The sequence below is a fragment of the Pan paniscus genome, chromosome 1, assembly GCF_029289425.2.
Source record: "Pan paniscus chromosome 1, NHGRI_mPanPan1-v2.0_pri, whole genome shotgun sequence".
NCBI classification, from domain to species: Eukaryota; Metazoa; Chordata; class Mammalia; order Primates; family Hominidae; genus Pan; species Pan paniscus.
The window spans coordinates 125,889,412-125,902,531 of record NC_073249.2 but is presented as its reverse complement, the minus strand read 5'-3'; the positions used below and the strand labels follow the sequence as shown (position 1 = coordinate 125,902,531).

Sequence of the window (13,120 nt, the reverse complement as noted above, 5' to 3'; positions counted from 1 at the left end):
GTGCCTGGCACATAGTAGATGCTCAGTAAATATGTGAATAAATGAGTAAATTAAGGAATGAGAAAAGCAAAAGCCTCAGCAATTTAAGATCCAGGATAATTTTCTTATTTATGGTTGTCATATTCTTCCTATGAAGGGAAGATAGTAAATGAATATATTTTAGCTAGGTTTTTCACTATGTAGGTCAAAACAACAAAAGAAGAGTGTTCTTATCCTTGCTAAACTAGAAAATTCATTCAATCAAAACAACTTATTTCCCAAATATACTGGTAAAATGTGCATATTAGCCTAGTTTTTAAAGTTTCTATTGAAGTTTAACATATACTTGTATTTATATTTAACTATAGATTTGGCCACATTGAGAAAGAAGATCGACAAAGTTGGTTGAAATGGAAGTTTTGAGCTTATTTGTAAATTATAAATATTAGAATTATCCCAGTCTACATTAAGATTTCAGATTCCCGGCCCAGCGCGGTGGCTCACATCTGTAATCCCAGCACTTTGGGAGGCCGAGGCAGGCGGATCACGAGGTCAGGAGATCGAGACCATCCTGGCCAACCAACGTGGTGAAACCCCGTCTCTACTAAAAATACAAAAATTTAGCTGGGTGTAGTGGCACACACCTGTAGTCCCAGCTACTCAGGAGGCTGAGGCAAGAGAATCGCTTGAACCCAGGAGGCAGAGGTTGCAGTGAGCTGAGATTGTACCACTGCACTCCAGCCCAGGTAACAGAGCGAGACTCTGTCTTAACAACAATAACAAAAAGATTTCAGATTCCCTCTGGGTCATCTTTTTCTTAACCCTCTTCACAGTAATATACTGTGGAGTTACCTAACATATCATAATTTTAATCAAGTTTAATTTATTATCATATTTGTTATATCAAAACAAAAGTAGAATACTCATTTTTGGAGTGAAATGTACATTTTTACTCAGGGAAAAGGTACCACTGGAATTGTATAGATCGCATCCTATACTTCTAGGTCTTTATTTTCATAATAAAAATTACATTTCTAATATTGTTTTCAATATTTTAATAAATAAAGCTCTAATATGAAGAATTTAAAGATGCACAACTGAAGGAAATTAAATCTTACCTCTCCTTCAAAAAAATCAAATCATTATTTGTATTACTGGTTATAATGTCTGATCTGCTTTTGGGCCATGCTGTAAACAGGGCCAGAAAATGTTGGGGGGGGGGCTGGAAATCAGGCTTGAGTTTCCATTGCAATGAAATTATGATTTGGTTATGATACACTGACAATTTGTGTCATCTGTTTTTTTTTTTCCTCTTTCACCCAGGCTGGAGTGCAATGGCATGGTCTTAGCTCACTGCAACCACCGCCTCCCAGGTTCAAGCGATTCTCCTGCCTCAGCCTCCAGAGTAGCTGGGACTACAGGTGCATGCCACCACACCTGGCTAATTTTTGTATTTTTAGTAGAGATGGGGTTTCACTATGCTGGCCAGGCTTGTCTCGAACTCCTGACCTCGTGATCCGCATGCCTCAGCCTCACAAAGTGCTGGGATTACAGGTGTGAGCCACTGTGCCCAGTCCAGTTTGTATCATGTTTAGTTACATCCTCACTGTTTATGAATGTAGGTCTAATATCCCACTGCTTCTAAAGGAATCCGTATGGGAAATTTATATTTATTAGCAATCTCAAGGGTTTCTGATGGAAATGAATCGCATCCTGAGACATGGATGAGATTATTTTAGTACTAGAAGTTTTGATACATTTAATACAAAGTTGTTTTCAACCATGGCATAATACTGAAAAATTTGAAAAATCCTGGGGTGGGTTAACAATTAGGTTAATATTAAAGATTATAGATTTTTCAGAACCCCTTTTTGACAAGACTTGGGCTTCTGGAGACTGTGATTACAACTGTTTGCATATCTATCTGGCTGGGGAAGCACAAAGTCACACTATTTTTTGTTTGGGGAACCTTCTCTGATTCTTGAATCACATAAAGAATAGCCACAGTAAGCCTGGTGTAGAAACACATCTTCACAACAGGTTTCAGAAGAGGAGGAAGTGCTGCATGCATTGTGCATCTATGCAAATTCACATGACTCTGTGTGGGGGCACTTTATGCAGGAGAATCCATCTAGCGTTGCTTTCCTCCCTGAGTCTCTGAGGGTTGGGCTTCCTTCCTGCTGTAAAGTGGGGTGGGAATCTCTCTGAAACCACTCTATTTCCCTGCCTTGTTTTTTACCTCCCTGTGAGCTATGCACTAGATCAAGCTCATTCTCTTTGTTGACATGCTCAGCTTTGCCTTCTCATGCATCTGACTTCAATGTTTTTCATAGTCTTCAAATGAACTTTGTATGAAACAGAGCAGCTGTCTTTAACAGATAACAGCAAAGCACCCAGGTCATAGACCAGTGTGGTCAGCCGCCCCTTCCTAAGCTGCAGTCTGCTTCTTTGAGGATTGCCTGAATTCTCAACTGCCAGAGTTCAAGAAAATCTGATCATGGTTTGATTCCAGGAGAGAGAGAAAAAAATCAGTTTAAAATTCAGAGTATTAATGTAATCATTTATGAAAAAAAGAAACCTTTAAAAGTCTGTTTCAGAGAGTTTAAAGAGGGAAAGAAGCAGGAAGGAAATCCCCTCAACAGTTTTATTTAGAAAAAATAAAATTATGTCTATGCCACCTCCATGCTGACAAAAATAATGCAGAAGAAGGACTTGGTGAACACATTTTTAATTAGATCACTGATGTTCACAGGATCAGGTACAAGAGAATTGGACATAGTCTACTTGATTTATACTCATTACTGCATACTTAAAAGAATTTCACACACTGTGCTGCTCCTTCTCAGGCAGCTTAGTGGTTATTGTGGATCATGAACCACACCTTTTTCATCAGATAAAACTAAAATGTGATGATGAGGGGAGAAAAAGCCCTATGTTCATTAGCCAGTGCTTATAAAAATATACAAGACATCAGATATCTGAGATGAAAATCTATTTGTTAGACTTTTCATTAAGTTTGTGGCAACACTTTAAACAATAATATTGCTTATCAAGTCACCTTTTATTGGGCTAAAACCTCCTGCAGCATCTAAGCTGAAAGAAGTCTTCACTGATTCATGCTTACATTTGAGTTTTTAAAACACCACCTCTTCAGGTAAATTACTTTGACAGTTATTTTGCATACACCAGTAAAACTTCACTTGTGCAGTGAACAATCTACATTAACATATTTGATGGTCCTCCAAATTCCCAAAGTCCTTTTTCTTTTCTTTAAAAAAAACTTTTTTATTTCCATAGTTTTTTGGGAACGGGTGGTGTTTGGTTGCATGGAAAAGTTCTTTAGTGGTGATTTCTGAGATTTTAGTACACCTATCACTTGAGCAGTGTACACTGTACCCAATGTGTATTCTTTTATCCCTCATCCCCTCCCACCCTTCCCCCTCAGTCCCCAAAGTCCATTGTATCATTCTTACGTCTTTGTATCCTCATAGCTTAGCTCCCACTTATAATTGAGAACATATGATGTTTGGTGTTTGGTTTTCCAATCCTGAGTTACTTCACTTAGAATGATGATCTCCAATTCCATCCAGATTGCTGCAAATGCCATTATTTCATTCCTTTTTATGGCTGAGTAGCATTCCATGGTGTGTGTGTGTGTGTGTGTGTGTGTGTGTGTGTGTTTGTGTGTGTGTGTCACATTTTCTTTATCCACTCATTTGATGGGCTTTTAGACTGATTTCATGTATTTGCAATTGTGAATTTTGCTGCTATAAACCAAAGTCCTTTTTCTAACCCAACTGAAGCCCTTAAACTCCTAGTATATAGAAATTTGGAAGCTACCACTGTCATCAGATCTTTTGATTCTAGCCTTAAAAAGCTCTAGAATACCCTCTTTTTTATCCTCACCACTAATGACATATGACAAGCCTTTGAAGTCACTTCTAGGAAAGCTTCTAACTGATCTGATTGCCTCCTGTCTACTCTTTACATTGATGATGGAATCGTCCTTTTAAAAGTGGCACTGATAGTTTCACTCTTCTTCTTAAGAATCTTCAGAAGAGTGAAAACAAAATAGGTTACAAGAGTGACATGATATTTAATCACTTTAGCCTCTGAGGCACCTGGGTGACAGAAAGCAGCTAGAACCCCAGTTAATTGCCTCCGACCTGAAGCAGCTTCTGTCGGTAACCCAGCATATTATCCAAATATTACTATTTTTATTTAGGTCACTACATAAAAGCTCCAAAAGCACTGCTGTAAAGCAACAGCTCTTAACTGAGACCTGAGAACCCCCAGGAGAGCAATGTATGGGCGTTAAGATATTTGAGATACTCCATAGCTTTCTGGGGAGTGGATCCATAGAAATTATCTATTCTTGAGGGGACTATACCTGTTAAAAAGTTAAAAACAGATCCACAGTACACGTTGGTTTTAAGCGGTTCTATACTATCTGCACAACCTCAGCAATAACCATTTTTTTCCCCATGCATCTTACATTCCAGTCACTGCAGACTACTTGGCATTCTTTTCAACTTACAGAGGTTCTTCAGCCCTTATCCTTCTGCAGCGTTATCTCCATAGCGTCCTATTTCTTACCTCAAGCTTCAGCAGTGATGAATCGTTGCCAGTTCTCTGAAATCATTTTCAAGGGTCAATGCCCTGTCATATGCTATCATCAGCTTGGAATGCTCTTACAATCTGCCTGGTGAACTCCTCCATATCGGTCAGCACCCACCTTAAACTCCGCTTCTCTATAAAACCTCCTCTTACTCCTCCCAGAAGAATTCATTGCTCTAGTTTTCATGTTGCCACTTCATTCAACATTAATTTCACTAATTTCTACTCATTCTAATGAACTTAATATGTTTCTCCCCACTAGACTTTATGCTGCTTGAAAGTAAGATCTCTAATTTATTCATCTTTATATGCCTAGCATATTGTTTTTAGTTGACAATATACATTTGTTAGATGGTTGTTCGTCTATCTCCACTTCCATATGTGAAACTTGGACTTTCTTTGAAGATCTGGGTAAAATGCCACTTCTGAAAAATCTCTTGACTCCCCCAGGTCAGGGGCTACTCTCTCCTCTATAACACAGTGGTTCACACACAAGTCTACTGCATCAGTTATACCCAGTTTCTTACCTTGCTCAGGCGTAGAACTGAGGGACTTCAGTTTGCAGGCTCAGCCCTGCTCAGTGCCTTGGCTTAATCCTGACAAAGGAAGCAATTGCAGCAGTGATTTCAGACCCACCAGTGAGTGTCTTACCATACCCCCCTCAACACCACCACCACCACCAATAACAACTCCTTCATTTTTTTAGAGCTCTCGTATCTTTACCTGCCAGCCTTCTCTCTCTAGAAACTGAAACTGTATAGCCCTTATCTGGGAGGCCTATTCCATATGAGAGGATTTTGCAGGAATCATTACATTCTATCTTTCTGCTCTTAGTATTTCTACCCCACCTTAGAAATCAGTGCTCAACCAGATATTGCCTAATATTGCAGACTGAACTGCTTATCACTATGTTAAGGAAGAATGACCTTACAGCCAGGGTAGTTTTTCTGACCAAGGTCAGCTATGTCTGTTTTCTGCTTTGTTCCCCCCCCAAAGTGCCTGGAGCTAATTGTACAGTCACAGTGTTTAACAATCCATAATGCTTAACACAATGATTTATCATAGTAGATACTTAACATGAGTGAATGGACAAATGAACATCCAGTTGTGTATATATAGAACTGGATGTTTAAAAATATATATTCATATATATACACATATGTGTATATATATATATGAAGTATATATGTATTTTTATATAAGCGTACATATGTATTTATATATATAAGCATATATATGAACTATATATATGAAATATACACACACACACATATATATGTGTGTGTATATATATATATATATATATGAAGTAATGAGAACTGTGGTGAAAACCTTGTTTATAGGAGACAGGTATTTCTTGGCCCTAGTCATTTCTCGACACATGAGAACATGGGCCCAGGAATACCAGATTTTCTACCTTTTCAAGAAAAACTGAACACTCAGATTTTTCTGTGAATTTTTTGATATTTTGGCTGGAAGAAGCATGGTTCACGTCCAGTGCACCTGTACAGGATAAAGCAGATTAACATGTGGTTAAGTCAGATATTAACAAGGGTATAACATATAGGCCAGTTGTCTCTCTGTGATTTTTAGTGCTAGCTGAGTGTCAGTATTTCTGGAAAGAAGGGACAACAGCAAAAATTCCATGCACAGGAGTTATCATGATAGAAACCAGCTTGATTCTTTTGATACTCTGCCACTGTTCTCTTCAGCCGATGATATGCCAATGTAAGAAGATCCAGGAAGTGAGCCACTGGTGGCATTAGTAATCTGAGACAGATAATTTGAGTTATGTTGATTGAAGAATAACTGTGATCTAGTAAGGAGATTAGTATGATTCCTTTATTATCTCCTGCCAATGGCTTATTAGAAGAAGAGCCTGGCACAATATGGGCTCAATAAATACTTGTTGAATGCATGAATGAATGAATGAACAAATATATTGTTCTATATTTATGGAAATTTTTGGAAAAGAGTTCAGTCTTTTTTTCTGTGAAAATTTTCCCTAATCAAAAGGGCCTTACCAGGTATAGTGAAGACATTATGCTAAGTGAAATAAATCAAACACAGAAGGACAAATATTGTATGATATCACTTACATAAAGTACCTAGAATAACCACATTTATAGAAACAAAAAATAGAATGGCAATTACCAGGGGGTGGGAGTGTCGGTAACGGGGAGTTGTTTAATGGGTAGAGTTTCAGTTTGGGAAGATGAGAACTGTCTAGTGATGGATAGTGGTGATGCATGAACACAAATGTGAATATACTTAATCCTACTGAATTTTACACTTAAAAGTGGTGAAAATGATGGTCTTGGGAAAGGCTCCTGTGTTGTTGAACCTACTCAGTTGTGGGTGCAGCCTTGTACCAGGCAGCCCAACCCTGACCTAAAGTAAATTCCCAGGAAAAGTCTTTCCTAGGTTGTGAATTTGCAGTAATAGGTGTGCGCATCCTAGCAGCAGTTTGATGATCATGTATGAAACTGCAAACAGGACAAAAATAAACAAACAAACAAACAATAAATAAAATGGTTAATATGGTAAATTGTATGTAATGTATATTTTGCCATAATAAAGAAGTGAATTATTCATAATTGTGATCTGCATTTCTGGTTTATATGGGGTTTTTGGTCAGGCTCCTTTTGCCTTTACCCTACTTCCACCCAAATTAATTTGTATATCCCCTGTATATTTGTACACACATAAAAATGGTGTGTGTGTGTGTGTGTGTAGGCACTTAGATAATCCAGAGACTGAAATAGGTAGGAAAAGTATACATTAATCTCTTTGCAATTTCACAACTTGGTCTTTAGAGAGTCTTATTTCTCCAAATATGCTTCGTTCTAGTTCATTATTTTTTTTTATTTATTTTTTGCTTTTTTTTGTTTGTTTTTTGAGACAGAGTCTTGTTCTGTTGCCCAGGCTGGAGTGCAGTGGCTCTATCTCTGCTCACTGCAGCCTCTGCCTACTGGGTTCAAGCGATTCTCATGCTTCAGCCTCCCGAGTAGCTGCGATTACAGGCATGTACCACCACATCTGGCTACTTTTTGTGTTTTTAGTAGAGACAGGGTTTCACCATGTTGCCCAGGCTGGTCTCGAACTCCTGGCCTCAGGTGATTTGCCTGTTTGGGCCTCCCTAAGTGCTGGGATTACAGGCGTGAGCCACTGCAGCTGGCCTAGTTTTAGACAGCTTTAAATACTGATGTCATGTGGCAATTCCCATTGCATGGATATTGTCTATTGGGATTTGTTTATCGGAAGTACTGCTTCTGACTTTCAGAAGAATATGAGAAAAAAGCATGATGTCCACCTCTCTTTCTCCAACCTCATTTCTAATCACTCCACTTAAGTCTCATATAACTTCATGCCTGGACAATTATATTAGTGTTCTACTTTTAACACTTAGCTCATTCAATGTATACTGCACTATTCAACCATATTGATTTTCTGAAACATAACCTTTTCCTAATAGATGACTTTATTTCCGATTTCACAAAGGTTATATCAAGCATGGGTGCTCTTAACTTCCTGCCCTTCCCCTACTTCTAGATACTTCTATAAACATCTCTGCATGCTGTGACCTTGCCTGCTTTCCCTGTTCCAGAAGGAGAGTTTCACACTCCTAGTTCCTAGCTAAGGCTAATCCAGCCACCTGTGCTCCAGCTTTCATTCCCTCCCACCTTCTCCAAGACCTACAGCTATCAGCTGTCTCTTTTCTTTCCTGTGTCTTTAGCTTCTTCCTCTCTTTCAGCTCCTTCCCTCTAGCCTATAAACAAGCTCCAGTCTTTTGCAGTTTGCAAAACAAACAGTGCTTTTCTCACCATCCTGAATTTCTCCTTCTACTCATTCTTAAACCTCTTGAAAGATTGAGGTCTGTTCACTTTCTCCACTTTCTTCCCACTCCTACAGGCTCCTGCCACCCCTCAACTGAAAGTGCTCTATGAATGTTACCCATGGCTGCTTAGGTGCCACATCCAGTAGGCAGTTTTCATTATTTATTTATCCAATCTGTCTGCAGTTTTGACAAGTTGGTTTTTAAAATCTTTCTTTCCCTGGATTCCAAGGAACCACTTCTCTTAATTCTATAATTGTTCCTTCTCCCATTTCCTCTGTCTACCCTCAACTATTGTGCATCCTATTTTGCCCTTTGGAGTCCCTTCTCAGCCTGCACAGAGGGACAATTCCAGGCCAATGGCATCACCATAGGCTAATAACTCCAAAATGTCTCCCTCAGCCTCAGCATTCTCCCATTTTCTAAACTCAGTTGCAAACTGAACATGGCCACCTGGATGTGCAGTATAATTCCCTTTCCCCTGAGCTACCCCCCAACCCGTGCTTTCCATAGCTTGGTACTTGGCTATCAAGTGCCCATGTAGAAACATGGAAAAGATTCTATTGTCTTCCTTTTCTAAATACCTAATCCAATTAGGATTGTGTGTTGCGTGCATTTCAATAAAGTATGTCTTTAAGACTATTTCCCTTATTTGTGTATCCTGCATGGCTCTTTAGCTATTTAGCTAATAGTTCTTTAACTATTCACTTCCTCAAATAAGATGGCACCACGTTAAGAATCTTATAAAATATTCTTTATTTACTATAAAACTGTCTGTAGTAACTTCCAAATCTTTTTTAAGAACATCTGGAAATTTAGGCCAGAAATTTGATTTATTAATAATTAAAATATAGCAATGAAATAGCATTTCACATCTATTAGGAAGGCTACTAAAAAACAAAGAAAATAACAAGTGTTGACAAGGATGTGGAGACATAGGAACTCTTGTGCACTGCCATTGGAAATGTAAAATGGTGCCGCCATTGTGGAATGCAAAATGGCGATTCCTCAAAAAATTTAACATGGAATTCTCATACGATTCAGCGATTCCACTTGTATGTCTATACACAAAAAAATTAAAAGTAAAGACTGAACAGATATTTGTACACCAATGTTTATAAGAGTATCATTCATAATAGCCAAAAATGGAAATGACCCAAAGAACAATCAATGGATAAATGAATCAGCAAAATGTCATATATACATACATACAATGCAATATTTTTGGCTTTCAAAAAATTAAAATTCTGATACCTACTACAACATGGATGAACCTTGAGGACATTATGCTAAGTGAAATAAGCCAGACACAAAGGACAAATGTGATTCCACTTATCTGAGGTACCTGGAATAGTCAAATTCACAGAAACAGAAAGTAGAATAGTGGCTTCCGGGAGGTGTGGGGAAGGGATAACAAGGAGCTATTTTTTACTGAATACAAAGTTTCTATTTGGGATGATAACAAATGTCTTGGAGATGAATACTGGTGATATTTGCACAACAACATGAATGTATGTAACGCTGTTGAATTGTACACATAAAAATGGTTAACATGGTAAATTTTATGTTATGTACCTTTTCCTACAATTAAAAACATTAAAAAAATATATATCGAATTTTTCAAAACTTTCATTTCTTTAGCGTTCTGGAAGAATTTACTGTGTCCTAAATGATACAAGGGAATGGGAACTAACTGAAGCACGTGATCTCTTGGCAAAATCAGAGATGTCAATGCGCAATTTGAAACCTCTGGGTGAAAAGAAATAGAGAGCATCTGTAGATGTGAGGGTGATCTGCTGCAAAACCTGTCCCTCTAGTGATTGCAGAAATTCCTTCCTTCCTTTTCTGTTTGCATCTCCCCAGATGTATGGCAGTGGAGTGTGAGTTTCTCAGCTTGAACTGGACTCTTCGTACTTCTGTTAAAGGAAACATGAATATAGTGCACCCAATAACAAAATAGAACTATCCCTAGCAAAAAAATATATTTAAAATACATACATTTGTAGAGTAATTATAAAGCAATCCAAACGCTGAATAACAGACAAAAGCAACTCAAGATCAGAACAAAGCTTTTGGGAGCTCTAACAGGGAAATATGTGTATGATTGTTAAGCTCCAAAGTAAATAAAGCATGAAAACCCAAAACTGCTTATCTGTGTGGTTTTCATAGTGTCAATATATATGCAGAGTTGGTCTGACTGCACTGAAAGCCATTAAAGGTCATGGAAGTAAAAACAAAAGTCAGACTCTCTGTGTGAAACTTTGGCAAGCAAATGCCAACTTTCTTCAACATTTTCTCAGTTCTGAAGAAGTGAGCGAGAGGTGGCAGTAATGGTCTTTCTCTCTCTCTCTTTGTCTCCCCCTCCCTCCCTCTCTCTCTCAATTGTAAATTAAACCATTATTTTCTTTGTGCCCCCACAAATAGAATTCAATATTACAGTGAAATTTGCCAATGAAAGAGATGACCTGTTCCTTTTAATATCTGTTTATTTTCATGCATATTGCACCATAGTTAAAATGAGAACTTTGTCCTTTTAAATTGACCTGCTTTGGGGAAAAAATAGGCACTCCCTTAGAAATGGCCTCCTCCTGGTCAAATTAAAATTGCTTCAGATCAGTGAAGACCACAAGAATACTCACTGTAGCCACATAGAATCAGGATGCCAGAAATAGCAAATCATACATTTTTCTTTAGTTGTGCAACGCAGCTTTTTAGTACAGATCAGGAAGCTGCTGAAATGTTAGGTAGATATGGGTGACAAATTATATTGGTTGAAAAAGTAGCTACACTCAGTGGGATGAATTTGCCTAGGTATTTACATTTACTCAGCAACTGGGTACTGAGGATAGTGTTTTGTTTTGTTTTGCAGAGGGGTGGAAAAGTATGGAAATGAAGCAGTATGTCAATTCTACAAGCATTTAAGGAATGATTACTGTATGTGGGACACTATGCTAGGTACAGTTGTGAGTTACTTAAAGCTCACAAGTGTTGAGTAATTTCCCCCAAGGTCTCATTGCTAATAAATAACAGAACATAGGCCTTTGTAATTCTAAAGTCCATGTTTTTAACCTCTATTCTATGTTAGCGCTCAATTACATTTGTTAAAAGGGCAAGGTTCTGCATTATATGTTCCTCTATCTGGACTCCCCCCATAACACCTGGATCAGTCTTCCCCTATACAGTTTCCCTTTCCTCAGTCCTCTTCTATGAACCAAGACATTCAACAGGTCTTACTCATTGACCCTAAGTTCCATATACCTGTGTTGCTGCTACTACAACTACTATTGCTACAGTTAATAGCACTAGTTCTATTATAATGTTACTGTTACTAACAATGAGAATTGATAAAATTCATTGAGTACTTACTGTATGGATGGAATTCTGAAAAGAATTTTGCACTTGATCTTAGCCAAAAGCCCAAGAAGTGATTGCTAAGGATTTTGTAAGCCTTATTTCATGTAACACTTTCAGTAGTAGTTGGAGATGCATGCGCTGGAAATAGACTTTTCTGGGGTTAGGTGCTAGCCTCTTTATTCGTTAGCCGTGTGGCCATGGGCAAGTTGTTTAACTTTCTGGACTTTTGATTTCCTCACTTGTAAAAATGAAAATAATAAAAATATCTAAGAGAAGTTTGGAGAAAAATACATAATGTAATTTAAAGAAATGGCTAGCATACCTGATAAATATTAGCTATAAGTTGTCATCACTATTAATAAAAATACTATTAATAGTTTCATCCATTGGTAAAATCCCTGCCGTGTTCATACTGTCCAGCTATGAAGAATTTTACCTTGGCTTATTTTTTATAACTATTTTTTTTAAATTTCAGTTCCCTGTCTGAAACCCTATTTTGATCCCCAGTCCAATTGTCTGGATTGTTAGCCCTCTGTTTTATTCCAGGGGACTGGATCTTGTCCCTAACCGCTGCTCAGCCTCTGGCTGGGTTGCTGCACATCACCCACTTCTGCCTAACATCTCACCTAAGGTAGGGCATGCATCATTATAGCTACAGAGGATTCAAAGGTGAAAAGAAATAGTCCTGTCCTAAAACAACTTATAATCTTTAAAAAATAGAAAATATCATATCAGACATAACTTATACATCTCCTTGGATCCCAGTGGCCTTGCCCGGCCTGCCTCTCAGGCCGTTAGCTTCTCCTTGGAAGCCTCTGCGGTACACTTACTCTATTACTCATGTAGTTCTGCTGAATGGAGCCAACTAATTACTTCTCCAAGAATATCAGCCCTCCGCGGTGGTTGCCACTGTGCAACCAGGTAGCCAGCCATATGCTCAGAGTCTCTGGCTGCTTCCGCCATTTATGGGTTCAGATGAAACATTTCACCACAGGGCATGGTTTTTGGCTTCCTGATCAGCCAGATATTACATCTGGAAGTACAGGAAAATTAACTCCCTGTGGGATCAATTTGAGCCAAAGAAGGGAAGCAAATAATAATTCTCTCTCCTCTCTTCCTTCCAACCACAGTTTTCCAGAGTGGCTGAGCAATATGCATAGCAAGTGATTCAGTCTCTCTATGGCTTATTTTGAAGCAGTGGCTAGCATGATAACCTTCTATTCCTTCTCATCCTTCCCAAACTCACTTCCTTTTCCCTCACTCTCACTGCCCTGGAATTGCACCTTCCATACAAAGTTTAATCATTTAATCCATGCCTCAGGGTCTGTTTCCTAG

General features: G+C 38.3%; 1 non-coding gene across 1 annotated transcript; it reads left to right on the top strand.

The window, feature by feature from the left end:
- The first annotated feature begins 6,907 nt into the window (after positions 1-6,907).
- LOC112438478 (small Cajal body-specific RNA 16) lies at positions 6,908-7,094 on the top strand. The gene has a single exon (XR_003026893.3). It is a non-coding gene; the product is annotated as a small Cajal body-specific RNA 16 (non-coding RNA).
- The last annotated feature ends 6,026 nt before the right edge of the window (positions 7,095-13,120 follow it).